General features: G+C 34.6%; 1 protein-coding gene across 1 annotated transcript in view; it reads left to right on the forward strand.

The window, feature by feature from the left end:
- Positions 1 to 20,168, forward strand: part of LOC117986258 (organic cation transporter protein-like) — a 65,844-nt gene that overhangs the window by 1,466 nt on the left and 44,210 nt on the right. The window lies entirely within an intron of this gene.

Genomic DNA, 20,168 nt, shown 5'->3' on the forward strand with positions numbered 1-20,168 from the left:
ACCCCTTTAATACAAACTCACATACCTACTTACTAACAAATTGTCCTCTTTATACTTAATTATTATTATGATAATTTAAATAGCAAAAAATGTATTAGCGCAAAATCTTATTTTTTGTTTTGCATATAATATTATTATGTTACGGTCCATTTTTTGTTGTAATTAATTTAAAAGAGCATCTCATCCTTATGACCTGCCCACGAACTTTCCGCGCGATAATCTTATTATAACATGGTAGCCCGTAGCTCAGGGGCTGCACTTAGGTAGTGCGGCTCACTGCAGAGCGACAAAAACAAAATTATTTTTTGTGTTAATCGTTTGGATCCCTCTCTGCTAATTTTACGTATTTAATTATCACCATTGCATCTTACATATGCAACAATTCACAATCAAAAAGTGTACAATGCTAGGTAGCTATTTTTAATACTTAATTGGTTTTGTCTCTTCTTATCTTAGATTAACTCTAAGTACGGCATGCCGCTGTCGCCGCTGTTTTTGGTTGTTCATGGGAAACTACCTACTATTATAGGTACTTGGTACCTTGGTATCTGGATTATACTTAATCATCAATCGGATTTTATACATGGCCCACATGTTGGTTTAGATTATCTAAATATATAAAAGGAAAAGGTGACTGACTGACTGACTGATCTATCAACGCACAGCTCAAACTACTGGACGGATCGGGCTGAAATTTGGCATGCATATAGCTATTGTGACGTAGGCATCCGCTAAGAAAGGATTTTTGAAAATTCAACCCCTAAGGGCGTGAAATAGGGGTTTGAAATTTGTGTAGTCCACGCGGAAGAAGTCGCGAGCATAAGCTAGTCTAGATATATAAAAGGAAAAGGTGACTGACTGACTGATCTATCAACGCAGAGCTCAAACTACTGGACGGATCGGGCTGAAATTTTGCATGCAGATAGCTATTATGACGTAGACAACCGTTAAGAAAGGATTTTTGAAAATTCAACCAATAAGGGGATGAAACAGGGGTTAGAAATTTGTGAAGTCCACGCAGACGAAGTCGCGAGCATAAGCTAGTTCTAAAATAAACAATCGGTACTGTAAAGACTTCATATTTGCATGTTAAGTTTAAAATGCCATTAAAATAAAATCAACACAATATGGAATGTGAGAAAACAGGACTAAACTAAACACCAACTTAAAAACAAGTTGAAGATGTTCAATAAATCATAACCAGTTTCAAAGCATGCATATGATTTAAAAAACATAGTAGGTAGTATATTGTAGGTCCATCAAAAGTTAGCCTAGGTAAATATTCAACAATATTTCCTGATATTAAGTATAATGTGGGTAGATATATATTATAATTTCAATATCTTACTATAACAACACAAAAACCTAGTTAAGTTATTATTATTTTATTATTTATTATAATTATATTATTTTCTACTAATATTTTTGTAGCTAGATTACCACAATAAGCCTATCACTTCAAATTATCGAATCCTATTACTACCACCAGCTAAATCGACGTCTTGCCAAACATAACGGCACTCCCGTAGCAGACTTCTGCGGTTCCGCCTCTGCCCCTGTCAACAATATCTACTGATGTCCACACTCTACAATGCATTAAGTCTGATACCCTGGGCCCGAATAACAAAACCAAATAATAAAATATTAATATATACATGATATATAAATAAATAATACTTGTAATAAATTTCTTTGTTATATAAATATTAGGTATAGATGCTCCCGACTATCCTTGTTTTTTATCGGGAGGCATAGAAAAAAAAACTTAAAGACAAAATAAAGAAAAACTAAGGAATCAACTTGTTAGACGAGTTCCCGTGGGTTACTTACCTACTATCTCATTAAACTGGTCTGCATTACCTGGCTACGTTCACAGATCACATCTGTGCCTACATTCAGGCCTGCACTCAACGTAATCCCAATCCTAACTTAATTACATTCAACAGAACTGGGGGTAACAGTTGTCCTAGAGTTTATGTTGGTTGAAATCATAACGCTTGCAAAACTTATATTAAGTTAGTTCAGATCATAGCATACATATAATTTTTCATTTAGAGCCTCGATATATCAACGGTTAAAGGAGCGGACTGAAAACCGAAAGGTCGCCGGTTCAAATCCCACCCGTTGCACTATTGTCGTACCTACTCCTAGCACAAGCTTAACGCTTAATTGGAGGGGAAAGGGGAATATTATTCAGCAATTAACTTGGCTAATATTCTTTCAAAAAAAAAATATAACGCTTGGAAAACTGATTTAGCTATGTTAGTTGCAATACAAAACATAACTTGGAAAACTATTACTCTCACTTTGTTATGCTGAATTGGTTTCTCATGGTAGTTTTATAATACACACTTTCTACATTCCATAATAAAAATAATACATTATATTATACTTAATACGTTTTGGCCGCAAAATTTCGTTCCGTTTTCTTTAAGATAAGGAAAAAATCTATTTCTAGCTGAATTAGCTTTTACAAAAATAGAAATTTGTTGAATCTGAAGACAGTAATTACTATTCCTTAAAACCTACTTTTTACAGGGTTCCGTACCCGAAGGGTGCCAAGAGACTATCCGTCCGTCAGTCTGTCTGTCTGTCAGCGCACTGTATCTCGTGAATATAGAGACGTGAAATTTTCACAGCATGTGTATTTCTATTGCCACAATAATAACAAATATTTAAACATTTCAAAATAACCGCCATGCCATGAAAATTAAAAAGTATTACATGTATAATGGTACGGAACCTGTACGGACCCTCTGGGCGAGTCAGACTTGCGCTTTGCCAATTTTTTTTTAAAGATTACCTACGAACTTAATTAAAAGCGTCGAAAGACAGGATAAATAAACCTTTTGTAAAAAAAAGTAGAAAAAACTAAATTATTATTGTTGGCGACTGAAATATAAAACCAAATATGTATGACTATTATGATAAACAATAATGCGGGAGTGCCATTGCCCTGGGAAATCCCTCAGGTATTTCCTTTTTTTTATAGTTCGAGAGTTAAACGCTAAAAGCTTAACGTGTTTCTTAGTATCTTTGTTAAAACGAGACTTTTATTAATTAAAAAAACTAAGTACGTACCTAATAGAATATTTTAATTCTTTATTTGATAACAAGTTAGCCCTTGACTGCAATCTTACCTGATGGGGTGGTAATGATAATGCGTGATAACAGTCTAAGATGGAAGTGAACTAACTGCGAAGGGGTAGTCATTTTTGTATAGCTTATGTGCGCGACTTAGTCCGCATGGAGTAGGTACACTAATTTCAAACACCTATTTTGCCCCCTTCGCGGTTGAATTTTCAAAAATCCTTTCATAGCGGATGTCTACATCATAATAGCTATCTGCATGCCTGATCCGTCCAGTAATTTGAGCTTTGCGTTGATATATATCAGTCAGTCAGTTACCTTTTCCTTTTATAAATTTACTGCCAGCTCTCGGGGCATTACGATGGCTCATCTTAATATTACCTTATATGTAATATTCTGTGAGTGGATACCTATAGCTAGTAGCTACCTACCCGCCCCAGCAAACAGGTACCTATATAAATTATAAAATACCAAAATACCTACCAACATTTTTAAATAATGATGGCCTTCATAGGTCATTTACTTAATTACTTGCATAATAAAGTATTTTGTTATTTATTTCAACTTTTTATTTCACTCACTGCCTTTCAGAAAGTTTAAGACTTATTAGGGTCTAAACTTACTGAGACCATAATGAGATATTTACATCAAAAACACCCACAAATTTCAATCCTATAAGGGTAGGAAGAAAGTACCTTTTTTCTTTTGGGGTACGGATATTGCAGTACGTATGTACTTATCTCACTCTATGAACTATGAAGACCCTTAGGTAAGGTACCTACCTACATAAGAAGAATAAAGCCCAGGATTACCGACTTAGTTGAATAACAATCAAAGATGCTATGCATCAGTCTCAATACTCGTAGCTAAACGGCTAAGGAAGAAATCCGAATGACCGTAGTTTCATGTGAAATTAACATCTCTCATTGGAATTTATCCTATAGGTTTTGATTTTCTTGACAGGTACACTACAGACAGACAACGAAATGATCCTATAAGGTTTCCTTTTTTTGCTTTGGATATACGGAACCCTAAAAATAATATATTTTACGCCGAAATCATTTTATAATAATTATCCAGCCTATGTCTACCCAAATAGTCAATAGTTGACTAACACGTCCAATGTAAATCCCATCTCATAACATTATGTATTCATGTCTAGCATATTAATTGAATTACAACTAAATTCCGTCGTCTGTGATTCCCCGTAGACGCCACTAGTTTAAGAAGAAGATTTTATAGGTTTAAACTGAATTTTAATGTACCTACCTACGTGCTATAATTAATAATATAGGTATATATTATACTAATGCATAAAAGTTATACTGTTAAGTATAAGTTAACAGTATAATCTTTATAAACTTTATAATATAATCGACACACCAAATTAGCATATTTATTGATTAGGTATAATATATTAATTCAAGTCTTTCATATTTATAGATTTATTACGGTAAGTATATGTAAAATAAGTATTTTAAATTCTAATACCTTACCTACATAATTTTTACTTACTAAAAATATAACATCCTGGCTGGATTTATGAATGCTTTTCGTTTATGCCTTCTACCACCCTTCCAAAAATGACTAAGAAATCAATTATTTCTATATTCTATAAGTTTCTTCTCCTCTCTAACCTCTTCTAAATTATTCCTCGAAGGCAAAAAGTAGATTTATATACGAGTAGTAAGTGCCTACAATCTACATGGATTAAGAAACCAACATATTATTTCAAGCTTTAACATAATTTATATTATTAAATAACCTCCTTTTTTCGGAGTCAGTTAAAAAGTTTTTTGTTTCTCATCAACATAATAGTGCATTAAAACATTTAAAGTAAATATAATGTGTCTATATTATATGCAAATTACATTGTGCAAACGACAGTTGAATACTAATTCTAAATCTGAAGGAACCGAATGCACCTCTCCTAGTGCATCTGCACAAAGTATCTATAACTCCGAATTTATGGCTAAAAGTCAATGACTTATATAATATGTATAGTAGTAAGCCGGGGTTAGAAATTTTAAAAATACTGTCATAATCAGGGTCAGGTAGCTTCAACTATAAATCTATTGTGAAGAAGTTTTTTAATTCACAAAACTTTTAATCGCGAAAAATGTGTTAAAACTTATTCTATAGTCTAATTACGTTAGTACTATTGTACTACATTCTGTGGTCTAACCTAAACCAAGCTAAAAAAACCAAAATAAAAATAACTAAGAAAATAATTGAACTTATGTGGTTAAGAATTAGTAGGCACTAGGTACCTAAGTACCTATACTTATTACAATAGGTAAACTTAGATTTGGCTGGTTTGGCCTTGGGTTTATTTTAATCCGCGGCTTCGCCAAGTCAACAACTTTTAAAATTCCGCTTAGGGCTTTAGTTAGGACACTAAAATCATACTGGCCCGCCTCGCCTACGACGCCAAGTTCCTTTTAGAATAATTATGCGTTGGCTGTTTGAGCAAATGAAATTGGAATTATGAAAACCTCGAACCGAATGTATAGCAGTAGGTAGGTAATTAGTTTCTAACTGTGCAACTTTACAGCTCTCATACTTTATTCTTTAAAGGGCTGTGACACACAGACAGACGGACTGACGAACTCGAGGAAACTAGGTTTGCCCTCGGTACTTTAAAAACAAATAATATGAGTACCTAAGTATAGTTCGCCCATGAATAAAACCGAAAGAAGGGTGGCAGGTGCTTCAATATTACGTTAAAAATTCTGCCGCTCATCGCTCCACGCTGCTATGCTTCTCATTGCGGAAAGTTCGTGGCGCACGATCCGGAAAATCTGCGAGAGCTTTTACGAACACTCCATAGATTTAGTAAATTCAGTACGATGAAAATAGGTCCACTATCCAATAATATTTGTCCCTTGCGTATTCCATCACGTTATTATTATTATTATTATTATTATTTAATTATTATTTAATTAGAACGGCCATAAAGCCAATTACACTAATTAAAATACGAGTACAAACTAACATAAACATACTTACAAAAATTAACAACTTAAAATTATAAATTTTAAAAAGCAAAATCATGTAATCATGAAAAAGCAGAAAGCTGATCTAAGTATATTTGGCCGAAAATTTCGCTCTCGTATTGACTTATAACTTCGAAAGATACAAGCCAATATTATAAGGATTGTTGTACTGGAAAGTATCGCTTTAGCAAACAGCTTGCAACGCCAAGACAAAAAGGTCAATTTGATGAGTTTAATTTGTAGATTGCGAAAATATTTGTAGCAACTCAATGATTTAAATTAGCACCTCTGTTTGAACGACATCAAGTACGAAACCGGTTAAAAATAAAATAAATTATGTGAATTATTATTCTTTGTGTTTACTGCTCTTGATGCGAAGACGCGTGTCAAGGTGACGGATAAATAGGCAGGTACAAACGAAAAATGCTAAAGTTATCAACTTCGATACATTTCATACTATCAGAAGCATTATCGGTTTCCGTAAACAATTAATAAAACGCAAAATATTCGAAATATTCGATTATTCGAAAATATTTTTAAAGTAAATTTTGTATTGAACCTTCTTTTTTAGGGTTTGGTATCCGAAGGGTGCCAACGGGACTCTATGATTAAGCTTCCGCTGTCCATCTGTCCGTCCGTCCGTCTGTCCCTCTGCGGGCTGTATCTCGTCAACCGTAATAGGTAGAGAGTTGAAATTTTCACAGAATGTGTATTTTTATTGCCGCCATAACAAAAAATACTAAATATTTCGAAATGCCCCACATGAAAATTAAAAAGTATTATTTCTTTTACGACGATACGAAACCTTTTGTGCGCGAGTCCGACTCGCACTTGGCCGATTTTTTGAAAATTCATTTAGGTATAAAATTTTGTGTTTTGTTTGGCTGGGCTTTGCCGAACCCCGCTTTGATGGGACTTTCAGTGCCAGATAGGTGACTTTGCAAGTCGTAATGGGAAAACAATAATTTAGGACATATACAATATACATGTATATTGTATATTGTATATATTATATTATATTTTATAGTATGTACCTATTAGAGTGTATGTGTTTATATATACCTATATATATTTATATATATATTATATTTATAGCTACATTGCGACTCCCCGTCTTACAGTTCTATAAGTTCTTAAGTATGGGTTGCCTGGAAGAGATCACTTTAGTGATAAGGTCGCCCTTTGTTTTATAAGTGTATCCTGTATTCTTACTCTCTGTAAATCTATTAACAATAAAGTTATTTTAAATTAAATTAAATTAGGATTCTGCACGGGTGAAGTCGTGGGCAATTGCTTTAAATTTTAATAGGTATTATAATTAGAACTAAATAAATCATGACCGTAACTATTAATTTGATTTAATACTCGTTTGAATCAAAGTTGCCCTTTTAAACGCTATGTAAAAAATATTTACTTAAATATACCTTAAAAGATATTTTTTATAATAAATCAATCAATCAGTATTGTTTGATTGATTTGCAAACCTAATGGCCAAATAATAATGGAGTAAAAAATATCAAAAAGCATTTAGGTGAGCGGTGGTACAAGATCCGGGTACAAGAGGAGAGCTATTATATGGGTAGTTCTATACGTGAAGTGTGAAAATGATAGATATAGGTTTAGTCCGCGACATGTCGAGACGGCAATCAAGGACATAGTGAAAAAATAAATAAATAAAATATGATGAAGGTAGCCGTGATAGCCTAGTGGTTACGACATCCGCCTCTTATTCGGGAGGTCGGGGTCTAACTTTCGCACGCGCACGCACGCACCTCGCACAACTTTTCGGAATTATCTACATAATGGTACTGAATCTGAGCACAACCTAATTTTAGAGTATTCGCATCCTCTTCTTACTAATGTAATATAAATAGGACAGACGCAGTTTGACAGTTTTAAATTTAATTTTTAAATGGTAAAACCCGTGATTTTAGCGCACAGTCGCGAGCCTACTGTTTAAATTTGTAGCGTGCACTAAAATTTAGTCTTTAAAAAAGTTCATGTTCTGTCCCTTTTTAGCATTGTTAAAAAGAAAAGGATGCAGATACTCTAAATTTAGTTTAGAGAAAGACAACGGAATCGGTGCCAATATGTGTGTTTTAAGAAATTAAATATCACTTGCTTTAACAGTGAAGGAAAACATCGTGAGCATGTCGAGAGTTCTCAATAATGTTCTCAAAGGTGTGTGAAGTCCGCCAATCCGCTCTTGGCCAGCGTGGTGGACTATGACCGAACCTTTTTCATAGGCGGAGACCCGTGCTCTGTAGTGAGCCAGCTATGGGTTGATCATGATGATGTACGTAGCATGTTATTTTTAGGTAAATATGGGGTAAGCCCGTAATTATACCATAAATAATAACCTACTGCTGTTGATGTCGCACAACATACCTATCTCTATTTTTATCGGTTTTGTGGTATGTTTTTATTTGTATAGGTAATAATAGATCAAGAGTCAAGAAACACGACCAGTTTGTCCAATGGTCTAATGAGACTAATATAAATAACTAACTTATGCTCGCGACTTCGTCCACGTGGACTACACAATTTTCAAACCCATATTTTATCCCTTTAGGCGTTGAATTTTTAAAAATCCTTTCTTAGCGGAGGCCTACGTCATAATAGCTATCTGCAAGCCAAATTTCAGCCCGATCCGTCCTGTGGCTTGAGCTGTGCGTTGACAGATCAGTCAGTCAGTCAATCAGTCAGCTTTTCCTTTTTATATAATAATATAGAAATATAGATTTACTTCACAAATTATGAGGTTACGATAAATTGATATTACAGAGCAGCTGATATTAAATTGATGTTTTATAAATTCTAGTTTATAATTTGAAATCGCGTTTTGTGATTCATAGAATTTATTAATTTACTAGAACTCTAATAATTAAAAACTGTTATTATTTAAGATTAATAAGAATGAACATGATTGAACCTTGATTGAAAATTGATTCTAATTGAAATTACTACTTTAAAAACCGGTCAAGTGCGAGTCGAACTCACACACGAAGGGTCCCTTACCTAATAGTACAAAATATAAAACACAGTTCTTGCTTTTTATTTATTTTTTAAAGAATTTTAGCTATATTAATCATGCCTTATTATTCCCTATTCCCTTTTAAGCTAGTGCTAGGAGACAAAAGTTGCTCCGTTGCGGCATGATTGAAGGAAAACCAACAATTAACCAATAATCCAACAAACAAACACACTTTCGCATTTATACCTAATATGGGTAATTATATGAAAAAGTTCTAAACATACACAACACGGATATGAATTTAGATTTTGTATTGCGGATATCCGCTAGTGCGGATACGGATATGAAAGAATAACAGATAAGATAAATTATGTAGGTACAGACATATTTGAACGTTAACCATTATATAGAAACTGTAAGCTTTGTTGAACTAAGGTTCTTTTAAAGGTTCCGTAGGTATAATGACATTATTGATTATTTATAACATAGACATGTTACGTTCCTATTACAAGGAATATTAAGCTCGTGCTCGGTGATGAGTAGGTAAGACAGAAGATACAAAACACAGGCATGAAGAACACAGGCATGCAGATTGCTATCTCAACCTGTCGCAATATATAGTTACCTACCTCATAACGTGCCTAGCTAAGTGTGTACTTCGATTCTGAAAAATCTTTTACTGATAACAGAAATTCTACTCAGCGACTATCCCCGAGCGCTAATTAGGTATGTGAACAAGGTCGCGAGAAAAAGCTAGTGTGTAATAAAGTACGTTCAGGACTTAGTATTTAGAAAGGGACTTATAGTTAGGTGCGATTATAGGTAGCTAGGTAGATTTACCTAAAAGGTATTTTGCAATTGAGCCCTCGCCTTGACTGATTCGGTAAAAGGCCTTTAGCCTTTAAAAAATATGTAATTATTAAGTAACGCGTACATTCAACTTAAAGCTGACCTTGTTTAATTTTTTTAAAGATCTGAGATCTGCACCTGACCGCCATATCACTCGACTAAAAGTGTCATGCAATTTTTGATAATATAGAAACACTATATTTTTAGGGTTCTGTACCTAAAAGGAAAAAAGGAGCCCTTATAGGATCACTTTGTTGTCAGTCGTTATGTCGACGTGTACCTATCAAGAAAAACCTATAGAGTATTTTCCGTTGACCTAGAATCATGAAATTTGGCAGGTAGGTAGGTCTTATAGCACAAGCAAAGGAAAAAATCAGAAAACCGTGAATATGTGGTTACATCACAAAATAAATTCAAACGTGTTAAAATTTGATGCGGAACCCTTCGAAGTCCAACTCGCACTTGACCGGTTTTTTAATCTATTTAATTTATATACAATATACATTAAATAGATACCAAAAATTAATAAAAGAAAAAGAGAAAAGATGAAAAGTGGACAAGAAGCATTATGAGAGGTCTCTATACCAGTGATCCTTGGACAGATTTTAAAACAAGAAGTTTAGGATACAACAAAGACATAAAGAAGAATTTAAATGCTTAAATAAATACATATTATAATAAAGTTACGTATATTCTGGAAGACGTTATATTTTCAATAGAATAAATTTGGACTGATTTGTATCGGTTTTGGAAGTATCTCTTTCGACTTTTTAGCGATATTCTAGGATGTACCTATTACTTTCCATACTAGGTACTTACTTTATAAATGTTAAAATGTGTCTGTTTGTTCGTTTGTCTTTTACCTTTTCACAAGCCAGCCGTTTATCCCAGTCTGACAAAGGTTGCAATGATAGCTTGCAACGGAAATGTTCTCATTATTTAAACTTTTTCGTGGAATGTTATAATTTACTGTGGTGCAAACCGTATAAGATACGGTTAAGAAGATCAGTCTGGTGGGAGGCTTCCGCCGTAGCTAGTAGTACCTACTCTACCGGCAAAGCCGTGCCGCCAAGTGAGCGTTCCGGTACGATGCCGTGTAGAAACCAAAGGGGTACTTATGGGTTTAATAAAAACTGCCCTACCCTTTCCAAGTTAGCCCGCTCCCATCTTAGACTGCATCATCTCGTACCACCAGCTGATAAAGCATCAGTCAAGGGCTAACTTTTATTTGAATAAATAAAAAAGTTAAGCAATAGGTACTGGACGGACAAACGAGGACTGCGACTTTGTTTTAAACTAAGTGTTTAGAAAAGATGTACGTATGTAAATTGTGGTTAAGAAACCAAAACCTTGTGACCTTAATATTTTATTGTCTGTCAATTCACAGTTAAGTATATAATGTAGTTTAAGTAGAACTTACCAGTGCACTCAATACCCGCTAAACATAACACTGCTGTACCGCTAGGAGAAAAATTTAAAGTTTTTGAAATACGAATCTCGTAGGCGCTTTTTCAAGCTAGCGCGGAAACATTGCGTGCTAAAGTTAATCGAGCCTTTCCGATCAAATAACTAAGTACATACTTAATTAATTACTAAAATACTACTTATATATTATACTTAACCCGTCACCACCGAGTATAGAGGCATTATCGTACAAAATTGCGAAACGAATACATAGGTACCAACTTTGAATTCTTTGAACAATTTGGCAGTAGGTACAAGAGCTGTTTATTATCTAAGCTTTAAAGCCTTAAAATAGCTGCGAACTCACTGCCGCATTTTGCAGCTTTTTTCATCTCTCAGTTTATAAAAAAATAAATAGGTATCTACCTACTCATTCTGGTCCGCAGTTCACACAGATAGGCTTATTATACTGTTATTAGGCTTATAAGTGCCTAATTATAATAAATATATGAATGTGTTAATACACGAATATAATAATGGTATAAGTAAGTACTTCATTGTCTAAGTGAAATCTAACTTTGAAATACACCTAATAAGAAGTTTAGGAGTTATAAGCGAATACAGAGAAAAATGCGGATTGCGACTTTGGTTTATACTTAGATACATATTACTACTAGATACATACATATATAGAGTTACTAGCTTATGCTCGCGACTTCGTCCGCGTGGACTACACAAACTTTAAACCCCTATTTCCCCCCTTTAGGGGTTGAATTTTTAAAAATCCTTTCTTAGCCGATGTCTACGTCATAATCTATAACAGCTATCTGTATGCCAAATTTAAGCCCGATCCGTCCAGTAGTTTGAGCTGTGCGTTGATAGATCAGTCAGTCAGTCAGTCAGTCAGATTAAATATATTGTATATTTTCACATAGGTCCCCATAAGCATAGAGGTCAATGGCCTTACCACAGAGACTTTTCTCGTGACTCATAGACTGAAATCTTCTTAAATTGAATCCCAACGCGCGTCAGGGCACCAGTTATTGAGTAACCGCTTACACACGTGGATTGGGACTTAAACACGTTTGTTATTATTCCGTACATTCCTTCAATAAATGAAGTAAGTAGGAGTATGAAGTAAAAAAGGTACTCTTTAAGGCTTGGTCAGATAAAACGCGCAACGGCAGTCTCTAACGAGGCAATTGGTTTTAAGTCAAAGAGATCGGCTGGTCGATTCCTGAAAACCTCTATTAAACCATTGCTATTAATTGCGCAATCGTCGTGATTAACTAATCAGTAAATTCATGCAGGTATTCTTGATGCAACTCAATGCATTTTAATTTTTAACCAAAAGCGTAATTGCGATCGCCACACTATATCTGTCAAACTACAGCGGCAGGCTGCCTAGATGACAGTGGCAGAGTAACTGAATCGCGCAGTAGTATAGGCACTATAGCCGCGTCCGCCTCACTTCGTACCACCAAATAAAAATTGAATAAATAACTGGGCAAATTCATGGTCAGAGCTCTACATTTGTAACGCCAACTGTATAATAGATGTACATAACTGCATGAAGCACATTATGTTAAAATCGTTCATACAGTTCCTTGCATTACAAATCATCAGCAAATCATACGTACGCGAAGGTAGGTGCATTAGCATTATGACTGTTTGTCGTTACGCTTTGTGTTTGTCCAGGCCTTTATTTCTCATACACACATACCTTTAATAAACAATATTTTATGAGTAAAGATCATATTAACTGATGTTTTATCTTGTTTGTAGGTATCAACACGTTGTTTACAAACGATAAACGTGGTATTTGAAGGAATTCTAGTTTTACTAGACTGCAACATAATACTCAATAATAATAATTGATTGATTGATAAATATAATTGATACCTGTGACCACTAATCATTAATAATCACTACCTGTGGGCTGTGTTAGATAATATATATGTAGGTATCTACCTACTGACGACACAGGTTTAAGCTTTTGCCCGAAACTTTGCGTGTACCTACCTTTTTAATAATAAGTTTTGTAATAATCCTATAGAATTCCTTTATTTTCTTGGCATAAAAACCTAGTAGATAAATTTACTAGATCACTCCTAATCGCACTTTTCCAATTATAGAGCTCTATCTAAATAACATTACCTTACTTCTGGTACAGTTGCAGTTGGGTAAAAAAGTAAGTAAAAGTCTAAAAATTATGTATATTGGTATGTTTACCTATTTTTTAATAAGTAAGTAGGTAATTAATTATTTTAAGCGTAAGTTTGTCCGTTCTTCGCCAAAATTAAGCCTCTGTTTCAATAAGAGTCGATGAAAATGGTCATCTTATAAGGTCGTCAAAATAAAAAAACAATAGGTCTCTACAATGATAAAATTTCAAAATGCTGGTACCATAATAAAAGGTTCGCGCTACAAAACTTTTTAATCCTCTACAAGACTGAGTGTCCCGTCAGCCGTCATATTTTGTTTAGCCGCTGAATTCCTACTAGATTAAACATACAGACAGACCAAAAGAGACACAAGCAAAATAAAATAAAATGGTATTTGTGTTTTGAATTTTTCACCATAATTGTAATAATTCATGAGCTAATATAATGAGGTAATTTCGGAAGTTCAGTGCAGACACTTCCGGTCTTACCTTGTGGTCCATAAGTCCTTGTCGCATATTTATTTTCAACCTGAGAGATTTCCAATGCATAGGTACCTAAACTATCAAAACGTTAATTTAGTCCACAGATCAACTTGTTTATTTTTGGGTAAGATGGTTTAATTGAGCATTGAGTAAGTATTAGAAATATGAACGATCTTTTTAGGGTTCCGTACCCTAAGGACAACGGGACCATATTACTAAAACTCCGCTTTCCGTCCGTCTGTCTGTCCGTCTCTCACCAGGCTGTATCTCATGAACCGTGATAGTTAGAATTTCTTTTGTTGTCACAGATATATTTCTGTTGCCGCTATTACAACAAATATTTAGGGGACACGCATACACCAAACGTGATTTTTTGCTTGTTTTTATATAGATAATGGTACGGAACCCTTTGTGCGCGTGTCCGACTAGCAATTTACTTGTTTTTTTATTAAAATTCATTACAAGAACGCTGGATCGCTTGGCGGCACTGCTTTGCCGGTAGGATGGTAGCTATAGCCACGTCCGAAGCCTCCCACCAGAAAAAAAAATTTAGTAGTTAGTCATTCTTATTCTCATATTTCCTACCTAGTTACGAAGTTTTGGGGTTTTAAAGAGGCACCCAAACCTTGGTAGATACGGTTGGATTTTAAATTAAAATATTTTAAATTGCAATTACGGAAGAAAATGTAGCAGAAAAAACCAGTTACCATACCAAGTCGTCGTCGTGACAACAATACTCGTATCTACTTACAAATATTAACGCATAATAATTATAATAGTAGGTACTCAATTAAGTAGGTACTTATTTATAGCCTGGAAGTAAATTGCATAAAGTCTTAAACTAAAATAAGTTAGTACTAACTGACTGAGCCCTGAAAAAACTGTGAAGCCTAGTGGTTAGGACGTCCGCCTTCTAATCCCAGGGTCCCAGCCTGCCAATCCGCACTTGGCCAGCCAGGTGTAGACTTTTAGACTCTGAGAGGAGACCTGTGCTCTGTAGTCTGTACTCTGTAGTGAGCCGGCAACACGATGAGTTGAGTATGATGACTGTGCGAGTCGCTGACGTGTTCAGTTTACAGCTAGTTTATACTAAGGCTAAGGACTAAGGTTACAGAGTTAGTATAGATACCTGTACTTCTTTATACTGTGTTAAGCTACATAATATGACGAATTTATCACATCTTTTTTAGGAACAGCTTTAAAAAACAGTCTAACGCACGTCGATTCGCGTTTACGCGCGACAAATGCCGGTCTAGCTGAACTTGACCTTATTTCTATTGTGCGTGTGCGCCTGCTACATGGTACAAGCAATAACGAAAACAAAGTTTAAAGATCGCGGTTTGTAATAGCAAAATTTACGCAAACGAAAAACATTATTAACTTTGTTGCAGGCCAGTGTTCACTTTAGAAAATAGAAATAAAGTAACGCGCCTGCTGATTTACAATACTAATTATAAAGGCTAGAAGCATTGCCGAAATATTCAAAGCCGAACCAGCCATAGAGCAAAAATATTCTGTTACTTTTCATTTTATTTTTGTTTCTAATAGAGTTTAATATTTTATCTTTACTTATATATATAATTCAATTGCCATGTCGACCTGTCGCGATGTGTGTATGGGTATGGATTTCCACATTCAAGCAGACAATGATAGAAACTTTCTTATTTCAAGTTAAAATCCATATGTTTATTTAGTAAATCACCTACAAATAAATTATTACATGGCTAATACTAGACTGAATATTTACAGTTTATCACTAGTTAATAAAATATCATTGGTCGCCCGATAGTATTAATTTCTCCAATGAATAAGCATTTGGTAAGACGTATTCCGTCTCATAGTCTGACGTTTCCGGAACTCCATCATCACCTTGCGCAATTCCACTTCCATTTTCAGTAACCAATTCCAAAACACCGTCAAATATCAAATGGAATATATCAGCAATCGTGACCATTCCAAGTTTCTTCAAGAATCTTGCCTTGCAATCGTGTAAGATTGTTATTAGGTATTTAAAAGCTTGAATGCCAAGATCGATTATAATATCTCTTATTTGCGTCTTCAGAAAAGTGATTATGGGTTCGAGGTTTCCAAAAGAGTTTGTTATCAAAGTCTTGAGTCCTAGTTGAATGGAATCTGTACTTAATGATCGCACTTCTCTATTTGTCCCTGTTTCTTCAGCATGAGAGAAGGCAATAAGGAGTAACATGAATATCGTTATTAATCGGTGCATCTGTAACAAAATGCAATACTACTAAGTAATTATTGGTTAGTATTCTTATCGAATGTTATTATTCTAGCTCGCTTCGGCTGCGTACGAAACCAATGTTACGTAACTAGATTCGTACAAAGAATATTTTGTCTTACTACGAAACCAGTTACGTATGAAGACTTTTTATTCTTTATACGATGATTCCCTTGACGGACCTTGACAGACAGTCAGACAACTAAGTAACCCTATAAGGGTTCCTTTTTTCCGGAGATACGGAACCCTAAAAACTTTCAAACATTCACATTAACATGAGAACGTCAGCGACCAAGTCAGGGTCTTTTTCTTTCAAAATACGGAATCCTTAAAATGGTGGCATTTACTTCCTTTCAATATTTTGCTACCAAAGAGAACACGATTATTTATGATTAAAATAGAAATAATAAAACAAGGGTAGATAAAATGACAAAAATAGTACTTACTAGCTGATGCCCGCGACTTCGTCCGCGTGGATTTACATTTTTCAAAATCCCACGGGAACTCTTTGATTTTCCGGGATAAAATGTGTTTATCCAGGGTATAATCTATCTCCATTCCAATGACAAATTTCAGCCAAATCCGTCCAGTAGTTTTTGCGTGATTGAGTAATAAACATCCAAACATCCACACTTGCACATTTATAATATTACTAGCTGATGCCCGCGACTTCGTACGCGTGGATTTAGGTTTTTAAAAATCCTGTGGGAACCCTTCAATTTTCCGGGATAAAAAGTAGCCTATGTTCCCCGGCATGCAAGCTCTGTATCAAATTTCGTCAAAATCGGTTGAGCCGTGAAAAGCTAGCAGACAGACAGACAGACACACTTTCGCATTTATAATATTAGTATGGATTAGTGGGATTATAAATTATTAAAAAAAAGTGATGGAAAAAGTGGTGGCCTTTACTTCCCTTCACTAAATCTTTTGCAACCAAAAATTTAAACTGTTAAATTGTTTGCTTTATGTACAACGGAAAAAAATCCAGGAACAACAAATTAATGATTTTATAAAAATAATGCTATACTTACTTATTCAATATATATTATATTTTAAAAATTTAAAAAACTGCCTAGGTACTTACCATTTATTTTTGCTTTTCCTCAACGCCACACAGCTATCACAAGGTTTATGAAGCTAACCTATGAATTCTTAAAGCATTTTATGTAGATTTTATGCAATTAATTAATTAATTAAATGTCTTCTACATTACCTAATTACCTAACTATTTCTCACAACTTGGTAATCCTGAATTAGTTTCTAATAGTTACTAGTAGACATAGGTATTAGTGACTCAGTTTCGTTAGGTTAGTAGCTACTACAAATTAGAATTATTAGTTCTGTCATTGTTCTGATTATTATTATTATTATCTAACTAGCTTATGCTCGTGACTTCGTCCGCGTGGACTACACAAATTTCAAACCCCTATTTCACCCCCTAAGGGGTTGACTTTTCAAAAATCCTTTCTTAGCGGGTGCCTACGTCATAATAGCTATCTGCATGTAAAATTTCAGCCCGATCCGTCCAGTAGTTTGAACTGTGCGTTAATAGATCAGTCAGTCAGTAGATCCTTTTATTTATTTAGATTAATTAATTGTTCCCTTTAACCTGAAATGTTCACATTACCTATACCTACCTATAAGTATCTACCTATACAAAAATTACACATAAATTATAATATAATTAGGTATCTATTATGAATTAATAGATATAGGCATTTAAATATTTATATTATAAGGGTTACAGAGTAAATTCAAACAATGAAACCAAAATGAACTCACGACATGTATTGAATACAGGATTCAGACTTCATTGAAAACGAAACCACATACTTACTCTATTGTTTACTGACTAATCTCATATCTCACAAAGATGATTACGTAAAACATGCGAGGCTCTTATATTATAATGTGACCTAATAATAATATTTAGTGGTTTGAATATTATGTATTTGGCGTACAAGTTGCTAATTCCGTACCAGAAGTTGATTTTAAATTCATTGTGCATAGTCGGTAAGCGAAGAAAGCATTGGCACGAAGTTATAGCTTTGAAAATGCAGTTCAGTCATTGTTCTGATTATTATTATTATCTAATAAGCTTATGCTCGCGACTTCGTCCGCGTGGACTACACAAATTTCAAACCCCTATTTCACCCCCTTAGGAGTCGAATTTTCAAAAATCTTTTCTTAGCGGATGCCTACGTCATATTAGCTATCTGAATGCTAAATTTCAGCCCGATCCGTCCAGTAGTTTGAGCTGTGCGTTGATAGATCAGTCAGTCAGTCAGTCAGTCAGTCACCTTTTCCTTTTATATATTTAGATGCTAAATCTACATTTTTATAGCATTCGATATTTTTACAATACATGAAGGGTAATAGGCTGGCATCAGGCATGGTATGGGCATATGATGCGGAGGGAAGAAAGTCATGTCACTAGAAGAATGTTAAAATGCATGTGGAAGGAAAAAAGAGGAGAGGAAGACCAAAGAAAAGATGGATAGATTGCGTGAAAGAGGATATACATGGGATATGCGTGTAAAAGGGGTGGATAATGCGTTGACGGATGACAGAAGTGAGTGGAAGAAAAGGACATGTTGTGCCGACCCCACGTAGCGTGAGTTAAGGTACGGAAGAAGAAGACAATAGTCGTTCAAATCTGAGTTCCTAGCCAAACTAATTCTTCTACATGGATACAGCAATCATCACCAGATACAAAAAAAATTATATAATTTGAATATTTAAAGTAAACGTTTGCTTTAAATATTTGAATAATCCATCAAAATTATAAGCTGGCAATACCAACAGCAATCATTTACTTAAAAAATTGCCAATTCTAACTAAAAGTAAGCAAAATCGTTTATTTTTTTGATTATGACATGGTTATTAGATTATTTGCTTCATCTATTTTTAGGCTAAGCATGCGCTAACCCACACTGAGAAGTTTCTACGTGCGATAAGGTACTGATTATGCAAATTACGAAAATATAAACGAATAAAATGAAAATTTATTTATTTCATGTGGGACAACTAGTACCTATCTCATATGATATTGCTACGTCTGTGACTATCACGCACTGGTTCGGAGTACAGATTCTACCGAGAAGAGCCGTCAGGAAACTCAGGTTGCAATAAAAATGGCACAATTAAATACTTATAAATTATTTTAAAATAAAAACATGTATTAAATATACTTATTTATAGAATTACTCATGTTTGTTTGTCTGTCTGCTCGTTACCGATGCGTTCGCGCATCGTTCATTCAATTCAGTTAAAACTTTGTGCAGTTATTGTTGGCATTTGCGTCAAGGCTTCTGACATAGTCATCAACGTACTAATAAGGAGGTGGCGCGCAGGTCGTAAATTGAAAGAGGCATTGTATCGCATGCTGAATTCAAATTATAATTTGAAACACATTAGAACATTATATTAGGTAATAATGCGTACCTAATATTAATATTTACTAGCTTATGCCCGCAACTTTTTTGCGTGGATTTAGGTTTTCCACCATGTAGAACCGACATGTACCTACTGTACCTAATGTAGTACCGGTACACAGCATTTTATGTCGAGGTCGTGTACCATGACCATTAGTTAGGTTAAGTTTGAAGATTAGACAAAATATGATTATATTTATATTATACTAGGTGCCCCGGCGAACTTCGTATCGCCTAACAGTCGATTCTTTTTCAGGCAATTTTTTAAAATTTTCTCTCCGTAAGAACCATCCTCGTACTTCAAGGAATATCTAAATATATAAAAGGAAAAGGTGACTGACTGACTGACTGACTGACTGAATGACTGACTGATCTATCAACGCACAGCTCAAACTCCTGGACGGATCGGGCTGAAATTTGGCATGCAGATAGCTATTATGTCGTAGGCATCCGCTAAGAAAGGATTTTTAAAAATTCAACCCCTAAGGGGGTGAAATAGGGGTTTGAAATTTGTGAAGTCCACGCGGACGAA

Source organism: Maniola hyperantus, chromosome 11 (assembly GCF_902806685.2).
Source record: "Maniola hyperantus chromosome 11, iAphHyp1.2, whole genome shotgun sequence".
Classification (NCBI taxonomy): domain Eukaryota; kingdom Metazoa; phylum Arthropoda; class Insecta; order Lepidoptera; family Nymphalidae; genus Maniola; species Maniola hyperantus.